A 22,457-nucleotide genomic window follows, 5' to 3' on the forward strand; every position below is an offset into this window, starting at 1 on the left:
CCAATAATTAATCCCCTCTTCCCCCTGCACATCCACATCCCTCTGCTTCCAGCCTCTCCCACCCCTCCTGGATCCTTATACTCATTCTACAATAATGGCCTCATACAATATTTAACCTTGTGGGACTGAGTTAGTTCACTCAGCATAATGCTCTCCAGTCCCTCCCAAGTTAGGCAATAATTTACAAAGTTATTGCTCCTGCGTGCTGCATAATATTCCATTGTGTGAATGTACCACAACTTCTCAGTCCATTCATTTGTGGTTGGACATTTGGGCTGTTTCCATGTTCTTGGAATGGTGAATAATGCTGCTATGAACATTGGTGTTCAAATCTCCGTTTGTGCCTCAGTTCTCATATTCTCAGGATATATTCCAAGTAGTGCAATAACTGGATCATATGGAATTTCTATGTTCAGCTTTTTCAGGAAGCGCCAAACTGCCTTCTAGAATGGTTGCACCGGAGCTTGGACATTTTTAATGTGACTTATTTATTAAACCCCAAGCTCAGCTTTATACGATCAGTGGGAAACAATAAAAAATACACAAAGCTGAGACTTCCTCTGTGTGTTGGGCTAATCTCGTGGGTCTAATTAACCTTTCTGTCAGGCATTCACACTCCATGGTCTTGTTCAATGCTTACAAATGTCGGTCTATGTCCATCCTGGGAGGCAGGTCAGCATTTTCATCCCTGCTACTAAGGTGGAAAATGAAATATCCCTGGAGAAAGGACTTGCCTTGTGTCACTGAGTGACCAAATGGCCCTGCTTTTCTCCCTGGACCCAGGCAGAGCACACACTCCGCGCACCCCCCACCCCCGCCCCAGGCTGGGGCCTGAGTCACACGCGAGGCTGCTTCCTGCACCCCAAACTAGACGGAAGGTTTCAAGTTCCCAAAAAGAGCAAGAACAGTAGACTGCGGGAGTGTTTACACATCATCAAAGAGAAAAGAGTTTATGAAAATCTTGAGATTGAAGCTGAGTGTTAAAGGGGAAAGAGAGAAGGCAGGCGATGGTTCGGATCATCTCTGTGGCCGCGGTGTCACTGATCTGCTCTGCTCTTTGTAGGGAAACAGAAGGGTCAAGAGCCTAGAGATTGTGCAAAGGGGCGTTAGAGGCAAGAAGGCTGGGCTCGTTGCTGGAGGAGATGGAGATAAGAAAACATTGTTTTAGTGCACAAATCTCACAAACCCCCTTTCCTGGAAATAGTGGTGGGTGATTTGCTGAGACATGGAATCTAAGAGGCACACAGCACCAGGAAGGTGGGAGGAGGGGGGAAAGCAAACTTGATTTGGGACACATTGAGCCGGAAATTCTGCTGTGAAGTTTGAATTTAAGAAAGAATTTGAGGTAAAGATAAAAATCTATAAATTGATCCAAAAAAAAGAAAAAGCCACAATTGAGACGACTTAAAATTACTCCAAATATATTAATCACATTAATATTGTACTGTCCTAGATGTGTTGTTGTTGTTGTTAGGTGCTGTCAAGTCAAGTATGACTCACAGTGACCCTATAAAAAACAGTCTGAGCCCTGTCCTCCCCTGTGCCATCCTCACCATCTCTGACACACTCAAGGCCATTGCTGTTGCTGTCACCGTGTCTGCCCACCTGGCCAAGGCACTTCCTCTCCTTTGTTGACCCTCCACATTCCCAAATATGATGTCCTTCTCCAAGCAATAGCCTCTCCTGGCAACGTGTCCAAAGTGTGAGAGACAAAGCTTCTTCATCTTCGCCTCCAAAGAGCACTCTGGCTGCATCTTCTCCAAGTCGTGTATGCTTGTTCTTTAGAGGGCCCGTGGGATATTCAGCTCTCTTCTCCGACATCACAGTTCAGGGGCTTCAAGTCTTCCTTCATCCTCCATAATAGTCCCGCTCTCAGATGCATAAAAAGTGATTGAAAAGACCATGGCCTGAATAAGGCTCATTACAAACGCAGCAAGCCTGCAGTACTGAAGAAGTCGATGTGCTGAGTAAGGGGCACTTTATAATTCACCAAGAGGAAAATCCACTTAGAGAATGCCCCAGGCTCCGTGATAAAAGGAAACGAGGGGACCTACTGTAAAAGGTAGAAATAATGGACCAATTAAGTGAATTCAGATTGTGGAGATGCGTGATTGCAAACATGCACAAATAGGTCTTGGACATATATGAACCTAAGAACAAACACATGTATCTTGAAGAAAATGCAGAGTGTCTCTGGAGGCAAAGATGATAAAGCTTCATCTCACATACTTCAGGCATGTTGCTCGGAGGAGCTGTTCTTTGGACTGGGGCATGATGCTTGGAAAGGCAGAGAGAGTCAAGGAAGGAGAGGAAGACCCTCGACCAGGTGAATTGACACCATGACTGCCCCAATGGGCTCCAGTGTGTCAGGAAGTGTGAAGCGGGCACAGAGCAGGACAGCGTTCAGATTTGTGGTTAGGGTCACTACGGGTCGTACTCGATTCGACGGCACCTAACAACAATTACAAAGGTTTTTGTTTCAGGACTATAAACTTTAGGGACAAGAAAATGCTCGTGAGCCATTTGACATTTGGGAGAGGGCTGAAATGAAACACTGCAGGACATCACGTCAAATGTCCATCTCATTAAGAATATAAAGAACTGAAAAGAAACAATATTCCACTCTCTAATTCAATTTCTGAAATAGAAATAAATCTGTGGTTAATCCAGCAAATCCACAAGTCACAGGAGACACTCCCCGTGACCATCAGGTCTGCCCGGGCCCTTCGGGCAGACAATTGCCGGCCTCACTCTTAAGGTTCTTGAGAAAGGACGTTGGTGTCAGAGGAGGAAGAGCTCCTCTCTGCCAGGCTGAAATCCCCACGGCCCTTGATCTGGAGCTAGTCTCAGTCAAGCTCAAGGTCCTTTTCTTATATGATCACATGATTTTAAGATAATAGAAAACTTCCTCTACAATACCTCTTAGATGAGAAATGCTCAAAGCAAGCCTACGGAGGTAATGTGGATCCCTCCGACTGGTAGTGACCCTGTAGGCTGCCCCGTGGTGTTCACACGGCTGGAAACCCTGATGGAAGGCTGCTTGTCATTCTCCTACAGAGCAGCTGGTGGGTTAGAAGGCAGCCTTTCAGGCTAGCTGCTCGTGCACCACTGTTTACTGATGGAAACAAAGTGAGAGCTGGTGTGAGGAGACATCAGCAGGCGTCTGAGCTGCTCTCTGGCGTCCTGGGAATGACCTGACTCTTTCAACAAGTCAGCTGGGTCACTTCCTTCCAGGCCTCCCTGGTCAGTGTCTTTCAGATCTGCTTCTTTATTCCTTTCATGCTCACTGCCTTAGGGTCAGAACGGATGCCTAACTGACCCTCCACTGGGTTTCTGAGGCCGTAAAGTGCAGGGGAGACCAACAAATTAATGGATAGAGAAGCTGTGGTATAGTCACACAATGGAAAACTATGCTGCACTGAAAAACTAGGAACTAATGAAATATTATACAAAAGGGTGACCCTGGACGACATTATGCTGAGTGAAATATCTCAGTCACAAAAGGACAAATACTGCATAGTACCTCTCTGTAAAGCAGACTGACATTGGGGTTGAGTGGAAACTAAGAGGAGATAAATAACGTATAGTGCATTGAAGCAGATGAGGAAGAGAACTGTTTAGGAGGAATATATGATTAGGTAGTATTGTCATGACAAGAGTCCAGAATGAAAGCTGCATAGTGGAGTGGACTGGGAGAGAATTATTTTTTGCTTTTCAAAGAGAAAAGTGAACTGGGGAGGAGGGGTGGGCAGGGAGGAAAGTGTGCAACAATGAATGAATGGAAATCCAAAGTCTGTAAACAAGTGAGAGAGAGAGAGAGAGAAAGGGAGGAGGCTGCCCGTCTTTTTCCTGAGTTGCCTCAGAGAAATTTGAATTGACCTTGGGGGATCGCCATTGAATTAGTGGTGGAATTTCCTGTAGACAATGCTCCCAGAATTCTTGAAAGCCATGTCTTAAGTGCTATTTGATATGAGGTGGAGAGTGCTGTGTTATTCTTAGAAGCCAGGATGGGGACACTTGGTCTCACACACTTTGGGTATGTTGTCAGGAAAGACCTGTCCTTGGAAACATTCTGGGACAGGTGGAGGCAGAGACAGAGAGGAAGCCCCTCAAATACTATCGTGTCTGGTGTCGTGGTCAACATCTTGCCAATATGATTTCATCTCATCCTCACAACAATCTCTGAGTTATAGGTGCATTGGCCCAAAGGGTGAGGTAAGATCCAAGCCATGATCTTTCAGTGACTTACTATGCATCTGAAAGTTGCCCAGTGAATAGGGATGGCAGAAGAAGAATCGACTGTGACGTTGGAGAAGAGAACTGACTGCCCCACGGACTGCCCAGGAAGCAAACAAGTTTGTTTTGGAGGAAATTCAAGCAGAATACTCTTTCGAGGCAAGGATGGTGAACTTCACCTCACATACTTTGGGCATGTTGTCTGGAGGGACAGCTTGGGAAAAGGTTTCATGCTAGGAAAGTGGAGAATCAGAGGCAGAGAGGAGGGCCCTCCAGAAGAGGGTCTGTAACAATGGCCGGAGTGGATCGGAGAGGACGAGGAGGATGCAGAAAAGGCCAAGGTCAGATCTGTTGTTCACAAGGTCGCTCGGAGGTGACGTCCACTCACCTCACAACAGCAGTAGAGAGAGTCAAGCAGATCATAGAACCACCACATGTGCCCCAGTATCTGCTCCCCTGGAGAACCCCCTCTTCCCTGTTGTTTGGGGTGCTGGTGGTGCTGGCTTTCCCTGATTCTGGGTAATGAGTTGAACCTGCCTTGTTGTCCTCATGTGTACCCCCTACCATCTCTGACAAAAAGGCCAATGTGACATTTGGCTAATTTTCTGTAACGTGCACGCGTGGGAGCTGTCGACAGAAGGGTCCTTTCGCCAGGTAATTTGTACATTTTAGCAGCAACCTTCTGGAGGTTTGTCCTCTCCCGTGCGTGTGCTTGCTGCTGATGGTGGGAATTTCTAACTAATTAAGAAGAAACGGGCACGTGGCCAGCCAAGGAGCAAGTTGCTCTGGTCTGATGAGCTTCACTATGGCCTGCCTCTCCGAGCTAGGTCAGAATTTTTACTGATCCGTGGTGGGGCTGGGACTTCCCTTTTAATTATTTTTAACTGCTTTTAAAATTAGAATTGTAATGCCTGCACAATGAAAGATAAATCTCCCTCTTATTACTCCCCAGACACCTCCCTGCATTAGCATCAAATAAAATCATAATCACAAATACACTTCACACGTGCTAGCTCCAGGAACAAGTAGATTTGTATCTGATAAGAAGGAGGAAGTGGAGAAAAACTTGGGAGCCATGGACTGAAACAGACCTAACATATTCAAGAACAGAGACATTGTGAAAGTAGAGAAGATTTTAAAAACACATGAAGGACAAGCATAAACTTTTTTTTTTTTTAAAGGAAGAGTTCTTATTTAAAATCAACACATTTATTGAGGATGTATTTTTCAGGCCCTGGGATGATGCAAAGGGCATGGAAGTGAATTCTATGTGGCGTCAAACTCTAATGACCTCTGTTAGTACGGAGAAAGGACATCTTCAATGCCCCCAGTTGAACTCAGGCTAAGAGAGGACTGTAGTGCATTGGTTAAGTGCTTTGCTGTTAATGGAAAGGTTATTGAATCGAGCCCACTAGTCGCTCCAAGGGAAGAAAGATGCGAGGGTTTGTTTTTATAAATATTCACAGCCTTAAAGGCTCGATGGGGCAGGATTATCTGGCCTGCAAGGTCACTATGAGTTGGAATCTATTCCTTTGGAAGTGTGTAGGGCTCAGGCTTGCGGGGAAAGACTCATGAATAAACCATCACAATAGAGTTCAACGAGGGCTAGAGTACAGTTTATATAGTAAGTGCTTTCCGAGCCTAGAGGGGCTATTCATTCTGTCTTCTGGGGTCCGGAGCATCTTCTCACAGAAGGAAACACTCTGCTTTCCTGAAGGATGTCTCCAAGCTTTTCTAATGGAAACAAGAATTCTAAAGTCCAAGCCATTTTCTATCTGGCAAAGACCCTGCACAGAAATAGATGCATGGCCTTTTCAGGGAAGTAGTCAGAGTGACTAGAATACAGGATGTACGTCAAAGAACGGAGGGGACGATTGTAGAGGGGAACGGGGCTCCAGGTTATGGTGGATCTTGCGTAGTTATGAAGGAGAATGGAGTTTGTCTTGAAGTGAGTTAGGTGAAGACTTTTAGGCTGAGAAGGTCTCCCCAGTGGACTCCAGTGTATTTCTGAAGGTGGTTGAGGAAGAAATCAGAGCCTGAGGGACTAGAGCTGGGCAGGCTTATGGACTTGTCCAAGGCAGGCAGGTGTGATAAGACAGTGGACAGGCTGTTCGAGGAAGGGGATTGAGAGCCACTTCCAAGTTGACACACTACGCCATAATAGTAGCCACAATCAGAGTGTTGCGCTGCTTTACTCATAAAGGTTATGGAGCAGGCTGAGTGCCATAGGAGAAATAGGAGTATAGGGGAGAACAGGACGGCCCCTACTGAGGCAGCCTTGGTGGCATAGTGGTAAGAGGCTGTGCTGCAAACCCAAAGGAACACAGTTTGAGACCATCACCTTCTCTGCAGGAGAAGCAGGGACAATCTCCTCCTGTGTGATTTACTCTGAAAACCCACTGCAGGGTCAGCTAGGGATCAGTTCCAACTCCACAGCACACAACAACAACAAAAGGGCTCCAGACTCAATTAATACATGTGGAGTTGGATTCCTCGGACACCAGCAAGCCCAGGATCTCAGCAGGCAGAAAAGGAGAGCATTAAAGACACGAGTGGAGTGAGTAATATCAAGAGCTCCCCAAAGGTCAAGAAACGTAAAAACGAAGGAGTTGCCATTGGGTTTACTAATGAGGGTGTCAGCCATGACCTTTGAAAGGGCAGCTGCGGTCTAGCTGAAGGGGTGGAAAGCTGTTTTAATAGGTTGGTAGCTGTAAGGGCAGGAAGAACCAGTGAGAACAGAGAGAGCTCTGGAGATAGGAAAGCTAGGTGTGAAAGCAATACAGGTTAAAAAGGTACAGCTTGAGGAAGGAGGAGGGCGCTCAAGTGGCGTAGCCTGTAAGGAGTTAAGCTGCTCACCCAAAGGCCACAGCTCTCCAGTGGTTCGAATCCACCTTCGGAGAAAGATGAGCAACTTCTTTCTACATGAGTTCCAGCCTTGGGAACTCAATGGAGGATTGGCTCTCCTCGGCTCCAGCTCAATGGCAATGAGTTTGAGTTTTGAGAGGGGGAGAGTTAAGGATTCTCCCCCTCCTCCAGGAAGGAGTTTCTAGAATGTATTTGTATGTGAGATGAAAGCAGCTAGGAGAGAAGGATCAAGGAGAAGAGATGTGACAAAGCGTGGCAGGAGAGGTAGCCCTGCCCCAGTTCCCTGAGGTTTGCGGAGGAGACTCCCCTTAAAGAGGAGGGCAGAGTCTGCACGTCTCCTACCTTGGCCTCAGTCAGAAAAATTAGGGATTGATTTTTCTTGGGAGTCTCAATGATTTTATCAGTCGTCACATAGGTTATTTTGATTCTCTCTTGCAAATTGTCTCTTTTATCCATGATGGTACAATTGAGGGGAATCATAACATTCAATCTTTCTTCACTAACAACTTGGGCAAGTGATACCACAAAGAGATATTTAAAACCGAGCACACAGTGGAGACTCCAGGCCCAGCCTTATGGGGTTTATGATGAACATGCCTTCTCCTGCTTCTTGGCCCCAGAGGCCCTATTCCTCCTTCTTGCCCTGAAGCAAGACCCAAGAGATGGTGACTCAGAGAGAGGAGTGTTTCCTCTAGCTTTCATTTAAGGCTGTCTTCCAAGCCCTCATGGCATCAGTATGACAAAACGCCAAGAAGAAAAGGTAACTTTACGTTTAACTTTTGTGGAACAGTGACACTATTTTCTACCTTGATTGCAAGGCGATCCAACAGAATGCAGACATTGTAATCAATATCACATGCAAATAAAACCTTGCTGAGGATTATTCAAATACAGCTGGAATATTACGTTGACAGGAAAGTGCTAGAAATTAAAGTTGGATTCAGAAGAGGCTGTGACACAAAGGATATCATTGCTGATGTCAGATAGATCTTGAAAGTAGAGAATATCAGAAAGATATTTAACTTGTGTTTTATTGGCTATAGGCCCTCGACTGTGTGGATCATAACAAAGTATGGGTCACATTTGAGAGGAGTGGGAATCTTGGAACACTTAATTGTGCTCATGCAAAACTTAGACCAAAATGAAGTTGTCTAAAGAGAACAAGGGAACACTCCCTCAACCCCAATGTCAGTCCTGTTTTACAGCAGTGGCCCTATGCAGTATTTGTCTTTTTGTGATTAAGATATTTCACTCAGCATAATGTCCTCCAGGGTTACCCATTTTGCATAATATTTCATGAGTTCTTTGTTTTTCAATGCTGCATAGTATTCCATTGTGTGAATATACCAGAGCTTCTCTATCCATTCATTTGTTGATGGGCACTTGGGTTGTTTCCAGCTCTTCGCTATTGCGAACTAATGTGCAAAAATCTATTAATTTTGAGCAACTAATTACATACTGAGCAAATAAATGAAGAATTTGGACATTATGAAATTGAAATTGGCATCAGTATCAGAAGAAGACTCAGCAATATGCATTATGCAAGTGGCACAATCTTGTTTGCAGAAAATAAAGAAGACTTGAAGTACTTAATGCAGAAGACTGATTAATAACAGCCTTCAATATGAATTATACTTCAGCATTTAGAAAACAAACTCCTCACCAATGGACCAATAGGCAACATCCTGATAGATAAAGAGATTTCAAAGATTTTATTTCGTTTGTTTGGAAGCAGGAGTGGCATCCACTGCCTAAACAACACGCCTCTGGAAACTCTGTGAACTTAGATAAATGAAGATTATAGATGACTGTTATAGAAAGACTTCAGGCCTTTTGTTCATGGGGTCACTATGAGTCATGCTCAACTCGACAGCAATCAACCACAACAACATTTCATTTGTAACTACAATCAACACATATGGTAGCAGCAGTCAAGAAATCAATTGACTTACTGCATTGAGTACATCTGCTGTCAAGGACCTCTACAAAGTACTTTTTTAAAAAAAATTTATTATTTTTTGTGTGTATCATCAAATCAGATCTGACTGGTACAGGAGAAGATTGTTCCTCCTTCTTCAGCACAGCATCTGGTGGATTCGAACCGTGCATCTCTTGGATTGCAGTGCAGCTTCATGCCACTAGGCCACCTGAGCTCACTTACAAAGTACAAAAGAGCAAGAATATCCATTTAAAGACTAACACTTGCTTAATGTAAGCCATAGTATTTCAGTTACTTTCTATGCATTTGGAATTTGGATAATGAGTAAGGATGATAGAAGAAGAATCAATGCCTTTGATCTGTGGTGTTGACAGAGTACAAAATATACTTATTTTTTATTATGTATTCTGCTAAGATTAATAGCAGACTATTTATAAGAAATCTAAGGTGACTATAGGCCCAAATGCTTAACCAGCTTTGTAAGTCCATAATTTCTTACATTAACAACTCCATCCATGGCTTAGCGCCCCAATTCCCCTTTGACTCTTGAGTTCAATGATTCACTAGAAGGTTCTCCAGAGACCCAACATCACCAGGGGATGACTCACATGACTGTAGGTAGGCAGACTGATATTTACAGAAACTGGTGAACATTGGGCCAGGCTGGATGCAGCTGGACACTTAGTCCACCCTGTGCTATTATTTCTCAGTCCAGACAACATCTCATCCTCCAGCAGGCTTGGACTAAGTTAGCACAGCCGTGCTGCCACGCCTGTGTTCGTATTCTCACACACTCCACAGTGTCGAGAGCATTCTCTTCTATTGGTCCCACAGCTGTTGATGATTTCCAAGACCACAAATGAAAGTAGCTGGAGATCACTCCCGCAGCTGTACCTGATCCAAGTTATGGTCTTTCAGATGGTTTCCTGTGCCTCTGAAAGTTGAATGATGACTAAGGGTTCTAGAAAGAGAAAAAGATGACTTTGAATTGTGTTGGGTAAGGATTCTGAATATCCTGTGGCCAAAAGAACAAATAAAATCTGTCTTGGAAGAAGTTCAACTAGGGTCTTCTTTAGAGGCAAGGATTGTGTGATTTCCTCTTACATAGGACGTACTGTCAGGAGGGGCCAGTCTTTGGAAAAAAAGCATGGTGGTGGGTCAGAGAAAGAAAGAGAGACTCTTGACAAGATGGATTGACACAGTGACTGTACCAATGGACTTGAGTATACCAGAGATGGTGGAGATGGAGCAGAACAGGGCAAGGTTCAGACCTGTTGTTCACAGGTTATTCTTTGCTCTGAGTAGTAGTTGACGCTATGACACCTAACAACAACAAAAATAGTAATGAAGAGAGCACTGGCGACCCAGTGGCAAGAATCTGTGCTGGAATTCCAAAGACGTGCAGTTCAGATCTACCAGCTGCTTCATTCGAGAAGGATGGGCAACCTCCTAATGTCCTCTGAAAGCCCAAGGGGGGGGGGTCAGCTGTGAGTCAGTTCTGACTCGATGGCACCCAACAACAATGGTATTATTGAATTTATTTCTTTATTATTTATTTATTTATGGACCATTTGTAGATCTTCTTTGCAGAACGGTCTCTTCAAGTTCTCTTCCCATATTTAATTGATTTTGTTGTTGTTGAAGAAATTATACACTTGAAGTGACTCAGTCATCAGAGTGGAGGCAGACATAGAGAATGTTCATTGTTGGGTTTTTTACTCTGCTGTAGATTGGGAAGAAGGTCAAGGATATGTTGGTGGCAAGGACAGGACTGGCCATGAGACCCCGTCTGAGGAAAAAGTTCAGAGGTTAGTGTGAGACATTGAGAACTATAGCAGGTGGAGGAAACCAAGCCGTTGCTAAGGTTAGAAGGCGGGTTTAGGGGAAGCAAGGGAATGGGGCTGGTGAAAGGATAGAGTTTTGAGCTGAAAAGTCGATTTCTTGGATTAAATTTTCAGTCATTTTCAAGTTTATATGTGGAGATGGTTGGGGACAGAAAAGAGAGCTGGAAACAAAATATGACAAGATCCATGTACTTGAGTTCATGCAATGGCCCCTGGTGGTGTAGTGTGTTGTGTGTAGGGCTGTGAATCCAAAGGCTTGGTGTTTGAGTGCACTAAGACGAGATCTTTTTAATCTTTTTAATCACTTGCTGTGCATCTGTAACTTGGACAATGACTAAGGATGAGAGAAGAAGCAATGCCTTTGAGTTGTGGTGTTGGAGAAGAGCACTGAATATGCCGCACATTGAGCGAAGAACAAACAAGTCTGTCCTGGAGAAAGTGCAATCAGAGTGCTTCTTGGAGACAAGGATGATATAGCTTCACCTCAAGTGTTTGGGGCATATTGTCAGGAGGGCCTAGTTCTTGGGAAAAGACATCATGCTGGGTCAGTTAGGAAGAGGAAGTGCCTCATCAAGATGAATTCACACTGTGACGGCCACAGTGGACTCAAGTATGTCAGAGGTGGTGAGGATGGCACAGCGTGGGGCAGAGTTCACATCTGTTGTTAACAGGACAGCTTTAATTAGAGTTGATGGGATGCCACCCAACAACAAATCGTTCTGTGGAAGAAAAAGAGACAATCCCTTTCTAGAAAGATTTATAACCTCAGGGAGCTCTGGTGGCCTAGTGGCAAGAAGCTGCACTGCAATCCCACAGGCACGCAGTTTGAATCCACCAGATGCCCTGCTGGAGAAGGAGGGACAATCTCCTCCTGTACCAGCCAAATCCGATTTGACGGTACACACACAAAATAATAAAATAAAATTATTAAAAAAATCATAATAAAAAATTATAACCTCCGAAACCAATGGAGTTTCCTGTGGGTCAGAATCACCTTGGTGTTTGAGAATTTGGATTGAGGTTTAACGGCATCTTGTGCTTGGAAAATTGACAGAGAATTTTGATGGCATTCCGGAAAGTATGGTGGGAGAAAATCAGTCTCCATGAGGATACGAGAGAGAACATGTGGAAAACTCACTTTTTTCTCTCAGAACAATGAGCCAACTCCTTGAAGGATTCACATTCCTTATTTTTTAGGTTTCTATTTGAAAATAAGATGATGCTGGCAGCACAGAGCCAGGATTCTCTCATGGAATATTCTTCCTTACAAAAATATAAGATTTCTCTGCAGGTTACTTGAGTACTCACTGCTCCATATTCATGAGACCCCACTGCCAACGCCCTGGTGGTCAGTTGTTATTCATCATTACGATCCCATACGTTTCTTGAAATTCGTGAAAAAGCAAGCCAAATCCATTTTCGTCAAATCAGTTTGTTTGTTTGTTTTTAATGGTTTAACCTTTTTATTTTTCAAGAGACGGATTGCATTGGGAAAGTTGGCTGTGTGGGACCTCTCCAGAGTACTGAAGAGCAACAACATCAGTCTGGAGACCAAGATGTGCCTGATCCAGGCTATAGTCTTTGCAATTACTTGCTTTGCATCAGAGAGCTGGACAATGGCTAGGGATGATATAAAGAGAATTGATGCCTTTGAGCTGTGGTGCTGGAGAAGAGCATTGAATATACTATGGTCTGTCCGGAGAACAAACAGGTTTGTCCTAGAGAAGGTGAATCCAGGCTGCTCCTTAGAGGCAAGGCTTCTGAAGCTTCATCTGATATACCATGGACATGTTTCAAGGAGGTTCCAGTCCTTGGAGAGGGACGTCATGCTTGGAAGTGTGGAGAGACAGAGAAAGAGAGGGAGACCATCAATGAGAAGAAGGCTTGATTCAGTGACTGGGGTAATGAGGGTGGGTGTGTCAGAGACAGTAAAGTGGACACAGGATAGAGCAGGTTTCAGGGCTGTTGCACGTAGGGTCGCTATGAGTCGCAAGTAAATCGACGGCACATAACAACAACAACAAACAACAACAACCACCACCCTTTTATGCACAACACATGGTGTTATGCATTCTATATGAATAATAAAAAGGTTATAGGTTATACTGCACCTGCCTTAAAAAGCTTTTCAATATGAGAAGTCTGATAAACATACATAACAAAAGAAAAGTGCATATAACAATGTTATATAATTACTCAAAATTCTGATGAAAAGATGTTGCAGTGGTCACCCAAAGGCAGTACTTTTTTGAGTTTTTTTTTTTTAAATTGTGATTTTAAGAAAAGTTTACAGAAAAGTTGACTTTTCATAAATTCCTTGTTGCACATTTTCCTCCCTACCCAATCCAATTCACTTAAAAACAATTCATGATTGCACAATTTCCTCCCTCCCTCCCTCCTACCACCCCCCAAGTCCATGTTGCTATGTGCCTCTTACTCTGGACTGTAGTCAAACAAATAATGCCTAATCATAGAGTCCTTTTGAACAGTTCTTCCTGTCATCTGTTCCAATACAGTCTTCATTATTTATTCCCTCTTTTCTTAGTGTCCTCCCAACCCCCATGCCAGTCCTGTTTTATAACAATGGAGTTATGCAGTATTTGTCCTTTTGTGACTGACATATTTCAATCAGCATAATGTCCTCCAGGGCCACTCATGTTGTGTAATATTTCATGACTTCCTTGTTTTTCAGTGCTGTGTTGTATTCTGTTGTGTGAATATACCATCATTTTTCTATTCATTCATTTATTGATGCTGGGTACTTGGGTTGCTTCCACCTCTTTTGCTATTATGAATAATGCAGCAATAAACTTTGGTGTGCACATATCTGTTTGGGTGGCAGCTCTGGCTTCTTTAGGGTATATTCCTAGTATTGGGATTGCCATGTCAAATGGTATTTCTATTTCCAACTTTTTTGAGAAAGCATTATACAGCCTTCCATAGTGGCTGCACCATTTTACACTCCTACCAGTAGTGAATAAGGGTTCCAATCTCTCCACAAGCTTGCCAGCATTTGTTGTTTGTTCCTCTGTTGAACTTTGCTATTGTTACTGGGTGAAATTGTATCTCATAGTTGTTTTCATTTGCACCTCTTTGATAGCTAGGGATTTTGAACATTTCTTCATGTGTTTGTTTGTCATTTGAATATCTTCTTTGGTGAAGTGTCTATTCATATCCTGTGTCCACTTTGCGATTGGACTGTTTACCCTTTCTTTGTTGAGGTGCTGGAGTATTCTATAACTTTTAGATATGAGTCTCTTATCAGATATGTTACTAGCAAATATTTTTTCCCCATTCTGTGGGTTTCCTTTTTACCCTGTTGGAGAAGTTTTTTGATGTGCATAGGGATTTGATTTTTAAAAGGTTCCATTATTTTATTGTCTCTCCTGACTGTAGGTTTTTCAAGATGCTTGGAAGACTCTTCATATTGTAGATTATGGCCTCTAGAGTTCTTCCAAGCTTTTCTATGATGAAATTTATAGTCCTTGGTTTTACTCCTAGGTTCTTGATCCACTTTGAAATGTGTTTTTGTGTGTGGTGTGACATATAGATCTTGCTTGAGTTTTCTACAGATAGTTTTCCAATTTTGCCAACACCATTTGTTAAAGAAGCTTTCATTTCTCCACTTAACTGATTTCATTTCCTTGTAAAAAATCAGTTGGCCATAGGTAGATGAGCTGATCTCTGGGTTCTCAAGTCTATTCCATTGATTTATCTGTCACTGTACCAATACCAAGCTGTCTTGAACACCACCGCTGTGTAGTAGGATTTGAGATCAGGGAGTGAAATGCCTCCTACCTTGTTTCTTTTTTTTTTTTAGAAACTGGCCAAGTCATTTCTGACTCATAGCAATCCTTCTTTGGCTTCTGAGGATGTAAATCTTTATGGACAGAGATTGCCTCTCTTCTTCCACAGAGCAGTGGATGAACTCAAACCATCAATCTCTGGTCTAAGAGGTAAATGAAATATTTATCATGTCCATGACACTATAAACATTGGGAAAGCAAGCATGGTTTAGGAAGGATAATCCCCTATATTTGTTATGCAAAATATACCATTGTTGAAGAATTACAAATGTTAATACTATAAGGAAGCAAACACATCTAGCTTCACTCACTATATCACCTGCCTGGTTCTTCTGGACATTTGCGTTTGTTCCTGTAATAATAACAGAAATAAGTCAGATACATGAGAGAGAATTTAGAAAAGTGGTATGATAAGCCACAGTAATTTTTGGAATGAGTCATCTTAGTCTATTATGAAATTCCTGGTAATTAACAGATTCTCTCAAAGTACCGCTGAACTCGATTGCCACTGAGAACAATTTAATTAATTGACACAGAGGTTCCTCGGTGGAGAGAAGGCATCAATATCATTCCTGAGTGCCCAATTTCTTGGCATCGCTATTAGACACTTGTAGGAGATCAAATAGAAAAAATCCAAATGTATCACCGTCCAGCTGGTTCCAATACACAGTGACACTGTAGAGCAGAGTAGAACTGTCCTTCTCAGCTTGCAAAGCTCTGATCTTCACAGAAGCAGACTGTTGCATTTTTTGCCCACTCAGGAGTCATTGATAGCTTGGAACCACTGACCTTTCATTTAATACTTCAACCACTGTGCTGCCAAGAGCCTTTTATATCAGACAAATCCAAGAGAAGAAGACTATGGGATTGAAAGCTTTTGACAGGTGGACAGACCTTGCTACATTCCAGCTGTAAAAAGAGCAATGGCCAGAGGGGATGGCCATATCTAACCTTTACCAACTTCGCAGAGGGGAACTGTCCCCATCAACAGCATCAATAACACAAACCCAATTCTTATGAGGTCAGACATGTCTCGCAAGCTCCCATACTTCTTTCTACTCATCTCAACACCAATCTTACTATTTGCTGGGTCCAAAATCCAATGCGATAGCTCGCAGGACATAGAGAACCATATTGGAGAAATCAAAAGGTTATAATTCAGGTTAATGACGGTCAAGAAGACAGTCAAGACAGCTTCCATAAAGTTCACGCAGGCACTTTCACCTTGAGCCTCGTGGTTTTTGACCAGTGTTTCCAATTTCTCAGTCCTGCCAATATTGACTTCCCACGCTCAATTGTCCAACAAAGTTTTCAGTCCTCCCAGTCAGTATTGGCTCTCCCTCCCTCCTCAAGGTCCCATCTCAAGTCAAGTCTCCAGTTTGGTCATAGGTTTTGCTGCTGTAGATGTTGCTTGAACAACAAGGACATCTTACATTTTCTTGCTTTTTCTTCATTGGAACCAGAAGATTTGTCTCTGCAGCCAGAGCCATTCAATTTACTTATGAGACTAGCTAATCCTTTTATGAATGGGCTAACACCCCCCTTTTTGCATATCCCCACCCATCTACATAGCAAAGTCAAAGAAGGGCTGGAAAAGTCATATGGAGAGATAAATTCCAAACTGCCCTAGGAAGAAAGGCAATTTCTATGCATTCTTTTATATTGAATTGCTGTTGGGTTCCAACAAGTTGGCTGTGACTTACTGTAACTCCATGACTAACAGAGCTGAACCTTACCTTATCTTGTACCATCCTCACAATCTCGGCTGTACTGGAGCCCATGGTTGCAGTCACTGTGTCAATCTGTCTCATTCAGAGTAATCTTCCCTTATCTCTGAGCCTCTGCTTTCCCATCACGATGCTTTTCCCAAGGACTGGCTTGTTCTGATAACATGCCAAAAGCACATGAGATGAAGTTTCTCCATTCCTGCCTGTAAGAACCCTCTGGTTGTGCTTCCTCTAAGATGGATTTGCTCCTTCTTTTTGCAGTCCATGGACTGTTCAATGCTCTTTTTATCAATACTAAAATTTAAAGGCATTTACTCTTCTTTAGTCTTCCTTATTCATTGTCCAACTTTCAGATGCAAAGGAAACAATAGGAAATACCATGCTTGGATCAGAATTATTCTTGAAATTGCTTTCTTTGCCCTTTGGCACTTTAGAGAAGTACTTGACAGTGTATTTTTCCAATGCAATATATCTTCTGAGTTTTTGACAGTTTCTACCATTGGTATTGGCTGTGGATCCCAATAAAATGAAGTTGTTGACAAATCTTTTTACCACCTATTATGATGTTGCCTATTGGTCCAGTGGTGAAGAATTTTGTTTTCTTGATCTTGAGCTGTAGGCCATCTTGAGGGTTGTATCCTTTGCTCTTTATGTTGAAGTGTTTGTTAGGTGCTGTAGAGGTAAATGTGCCTCAGTGATCCTATGAACAATAGCTCTGAATCAATCCTATTCTAACTTGTGCCACTCTTATAATCACTGACACACTCAAGCCCACCGCTACAGTTACTATGCCAATTCACCTGGTTGAAGGTCTTTTTCTTCTTCATCGTCTCTCTACCTTTCCAGGGATGATATCCCTCTCCAAGGAATAGTCTTTCCTACAATCGTGATCAAAGGAGATGAGATGAAGTTTTGCCATTCTTGCCTCTAAAAGCACTCTGACATAGCTTTTTGTTCTTTTGGCAGCCCAGGAGATATTCAGGACTGTTCTCAAACACCATAACTTATAGGAATCAATTTTTACTTCTGTCGTTCTTATTCATTGTACAGCTCTCAGCAACATAGCCAGTGACTGAAAATACCATAATCTGAATCAGGTGTACCTTAGTCCTCAAACTAGCATCATTGCTCCTCAGTCATTTGGAGAGGTTCCTGACTACAGACTTTCCCAATGTAATATGTCTCCTGATCTGCTGACTACTGGTACCAAAAGTATTGATTATAGATACAAGTAAGATGAAGTCATTGACAGTTTCAATCTTTCCTCCATCTATCATGATGTTGCTCATCAGTCCAGAGGTGAGAATTTTTGTTTTCTTGACATTGAGTTGCAATCCATTTTGCAGGCTGAAGTGTTTTATCTTCTACATCAAGTATTTTAAGTCCTTCTCACTTTAGCAAGCAAGGTTGTGTCATATGCTTACTGAAGGTTATTAATGAGTCTTCCTCCAATTCTGATGCTACATTCTTCCTAAGGTCCACTTTCTTGAATAATTTACTCATCATATAGATTGAATAGGTATGAGAAAAGGACAACCCTGACATACATCTTTCTTAATTTTAAACTAGTGTTCCCTTGCTCAGTTCATACGACAGCCTGTTGGTCTAGATACAGGTTTCATTTGAGCACAATCAAATATTCTGGAATTCTTATTTTTATAAAGTTAGTCATAATTTGTTACAATTCACACAGTGAACTGCCTTTGTATAGTCAATATAGCACAAATAGAAATTCTTCTGGTACTCTTTGATTTCAGCCAAGATCCATCTGACATCAGTAATAATATCCTGGTGTCACCTCTTCTAAATCCAGCTTGAACTTCTGACAGTTCTCTATGTACTGTTGTAGCCCCTTTGAATGATCTTCAGCAGTATTTTGCTTGCATGTGATACTAATGATATTATTCGATAATTTCCACATTCTGTTGCATCACCTTTCTTGGGAATGAGAACAAAACTTCCAGGCTGTTGGCCAGGTGGCTGTCCTCCAAATTTTCCGACATAGACTGGTGAGTTTATCCAGGGCTGAACCTGCTACTTGAAATACGTCAGTTGATGTCCCATTGCTTCTTCGGGCCTTATTTTTATCCAGTGCCTGCAGTGCAGTTTGAACTTCTTCCTTTCTTACCACTGGCTCTTGATAATATGGTATTTTCTGAGATAGTTCATTGTCAGTCAGTTCTTTTTAGTATAGTGATTCTGTGTATTCCCTCCATATTGTTTTGATGCTTCTGGGATCATTCAAGATTTTGCCCATAGTATCTGAGAAAATGAACCTAACTCAACTCATAGAGTGTAATAGTTTTAAATAAACATTTTGCAGTGACTTACAAGGCAAATGAGTAGCTAGGGTGGACCAAGACACTGAAAAATCTACTTCCTTGAAGCAGTTGGTCTTCCACTTTCTGCTTGAATTAGCTCTCACATGAAACATATGGAGAACAGTTGATTATGAAGGCTGAGAGGTTGAACTGTCTCTAGAGAAAAACAGGAAGTAAAAGGAGATTGAAGCTTGAGCAATGAAAATTGTCGTCATACACCAAGGGAGAAAAAGAAATGAAGAGCGAGTGTGCAGTGAGTCAGAAAGATTCAGTGAGTTGTAATGTTAGAGCCCATGAACTGGAAACTAGATATGAATTCATTACCTCCAAGGGTGTAAATGACAAGAAGTCAGTCAACAGAGTCAGAGTTATTTCGGGAGACTGCAGGAAGGTTATTATGGACCAGGAGCCAAAACAGATTGAATTCTAGTCATCTAATTAAAGATGTACACAAACAGAAGACAGTTTGATGGAGGGTGATCACAATCATTGAAAGCTGAGACTGAAATATGACAAAACTTCAAAGAGTTAATAGTATGTGCTGCTGGTATAAGACGGATATTGTTGCTGATTGCCTTCAAGTCAAGCACGACTCATAGCGACCCTCTGAACAAAAGGCCTGAAGCCCCTCGACAACTATCGGCATTTATCAAAGTTCATAGAGTTTCCAGAGGCATGTTATTTAGGAAGTGGATGCCACTCCTGGAAATACCATTTAAAAAATATATTGGTTTGCATACAATTCATTTATATTGTGATTCCTGTTCGTTGTTGGGGTTATTTTGCCCCCTCCCTCCACCCACCAAGCCGTGACCTCATGATTTCTGTTTTCTCCACCCTTAGCACCCCTCCCCTCTCCCGTTATCACGGCTCCCCCCTCCCTTCCCCTCTTTGGATAACATCTTACTCATTATCCTTTTGTTTCTACTGCAATCCTCTTTGTTCTTATGTGCCTGAGTTAGTTCACTCAGCATACTAATAATGTTCTCTAGCCTCTCTGGTGTTTTATAGTGTTTTTCAAAATTATTGCTCCTGAGTGCTGTATAGTATTCCATCATGTGAACATAGCACAATTTCTCAATCCAGTCTTTTTTTGATGGACATTTGGGCTGTTTCCATGTTCTTGCTGTTGTGAATAACACTGTTATGAATATGGGTGTACGAATCTGTGTCTCAGTTCTGTTTTCCTTGGGAGGTATTCCTAGCAGTGGACTATCTGGGTCAGGATATGCAATTTTAAAGGCTTTTAGGGGAGCTCTGGTGGTTTAGTGGGAAGAAGTTCCACTCCCAACCCAAGGGCACATGGTTTGAATCCAATAGCTGCTTCAAGGGAATAAAATGGACAATTTCCTCCTGTGGGATTCATAGCCTCTGAAAACCTCCTGGAAAGACAACTGTGGGTTGTTTCTGGCTTGAAGGCATACACAAAACCAACAACTACGTTTGGTAATTGGTGAGAAATTACTCATCAGAATCCAACCATTGGTGTATGGATCTAAGACGGAAACTGGCCTAGGCTTAAGAGTTACCCCGACTGAGCATTGTGTCCATTCTCTTCCTCCTATTGCTTTGCTCTGATGATTAGACTGGAAGCAACATTAGACAGTATCTGCTGAGGAATGACTACGATATTTTGGCTCTTTTTCTGACTCTAACTTCCATGAATTTTGGAATGCCATGCAAACACTTCAGCGAGGATTTTGGCAAAATATTTACAATCCCTTCAATAACGTTGCTCAGGAAAGAGGAGAAACGGAGAGCAGTCACTTAGGAAGTGCAGGAAGGAGGAGAAACAATTGCTTACTGTGCTATTCCCAATGGGGGGAAAGTCCAAGCTGGCTGTTACAGAGCCTGCTGGGAGTGAAAGCTGCACACATCAGAGTAACACGCCGCTTCTCCCGCCCCAGGACTGGGGCCTGTGCTGGGCTGTGTCCATGATAAAGAGGGGCGGCTACCACAGCAGCGGGCGTGTGATCACCAGCTTGGGGGACTCAAACACTTCTGGGGCTACAGAGGAATCTGGCACAGGCCCCTGGCATCGTTAGTTACAGGTCTGCCAAGATGCTTTGGGAAACATTTTCATTTAAATGCCAAGTCTATGTCACTGACGTCTCCCTGGTTTGACCTATTGGCAGTCCAGGGTGAGATGGATAGGTGGCCATTTTGGAGGACATCCAAGGATGAAGAGGGGACAGTATAAAAAGATCTGGAGGCTTAAACCCCACTCTGCCCCTCTCAACCCTGAGATCCTTACAGATTAAGCAGTTCTCCTGGCATTTTTTTTTGGGACTGATGGATGTTGTTACTACTGTGGTTGGGTGCCATCCAGTCACCGTGACTCACAGCGACCCTGTGAACAACGCTCTGAAGCCTGTCCTATCCTGAACCCTCTGAAGTGCTGTACTCATTGATACAGTCAAGGTGCCAATCCATCTCGTTGAGACTTTTCCTGTTTCCATAAACCTCCACTTTCCCCAGCTTGAAGTCTTTTTTCAACGACTGACCCCTTCGGACAATACGCCCAAAATATGTGAGATGACATTTCCCTATCCAATCTCTGGCGGCCTAGTGGTAAGGAACGCCACTGCCAACCCAAAGGCACACAGTTTGAAGCCACCAGCTGCTGTGTAGGAACAAGAAAGGTCATCTCCTCTCTTGTGATGACCTCCCCTCTGAAAACCTGCTGGAGGGTCAGCTATGTGTGGGTTCCGATTGGATGGTACACAACAACACGTAAGCCTCTGGGGGCTCCGTGGGAGAAAGACGTACAAAATTCCTCCATGTGATTTACTGCTGCTGACCACCTTCTGGGGCTTCAGCCAAGAGTTGTCCAAATCTCAACAATAACTGCCGCTAAGGAGTACTTCTGTGAAGACAAACGTGTTTGTGCTTCTGACAGTCCGTGGGACATTCATGACCTCTCAACATTGCAAGTCAAAGCATCCAAGGCAAAGTCATCCGTTCTGCCTCTGAATTGCGTGGAAACGGTCAGCAGAGGGAGAACAAGCTGATGATAGCAGAGAATGGACAAGACTCCTTGAAGCACTTTCGCAGAACATCAAAGTTGGAGCACTTTAAGGGTAAAGCCCTCCAGCATTCTCCCCCAGCTATCATGATTAGAAATTCAATAAAGTAGATTAAAAGACTCATTTCAACTATTAGATTCCCTCCCTACACCCCCTCCTTGGAAACTATATCACAAGACAGAAACACTTATTTTGAAACAAAATTAAAAGAAAAGCAACAAAGGGGGTAGGGGTTAAATATGAAAACATTGTCCATGGATGTGAAATATTCCCACTGGTGTGTTTACCCAGATTGGCACGAGGTTGGCTCAAAGCTGTGCGATGGTTACAAGAACACAAATAGAGGATCAGAAGCATTAAATGCCCCAAGACTAACTGGAAGGAGTTTGATGCCTTCAGGACCAGGGCTGCTATGCATATGCTTGGAAAGCGGGTTTTCTCAGAGGCTACTTGGTCGTTTGCTACATCATGCTAATGAAAACATGATCTTCAGCTTCACCCCTGAGCTGGTCAGCTCTTCCTTGGGGTCTTTGCCAGGAGTACATTCTTGGAAAAGGAAACACACAAATTGGATCAGAGATATTGGGCAGGGGGTGGGGGTGGAGTCCGGGGGGGGGCGGGCCTGGGGTAGGAGTGGGTAGGACCATGGGTACCTGGCTAGAATGTGGGGCGCTGTCAGGTGTGTGGGAGGTC

Source organism: Elephantulus edwardii, unplaced genomic scaffold, assembly GCF_000299155.1.
Source record: "Elephantulus edwardii isolate Elephantulus edwardi_28Jun2011 unplaced genomic scaffold, EleEdw1.0 scaffold00027, whole genome shotgun sequence".
Lineage (NCBI taxonomy): Eukaryota > Metazoa > Chordata > Mammalia > Macroscelidea > Macroscelididae > Elephantulus > Elephantulus edwardii.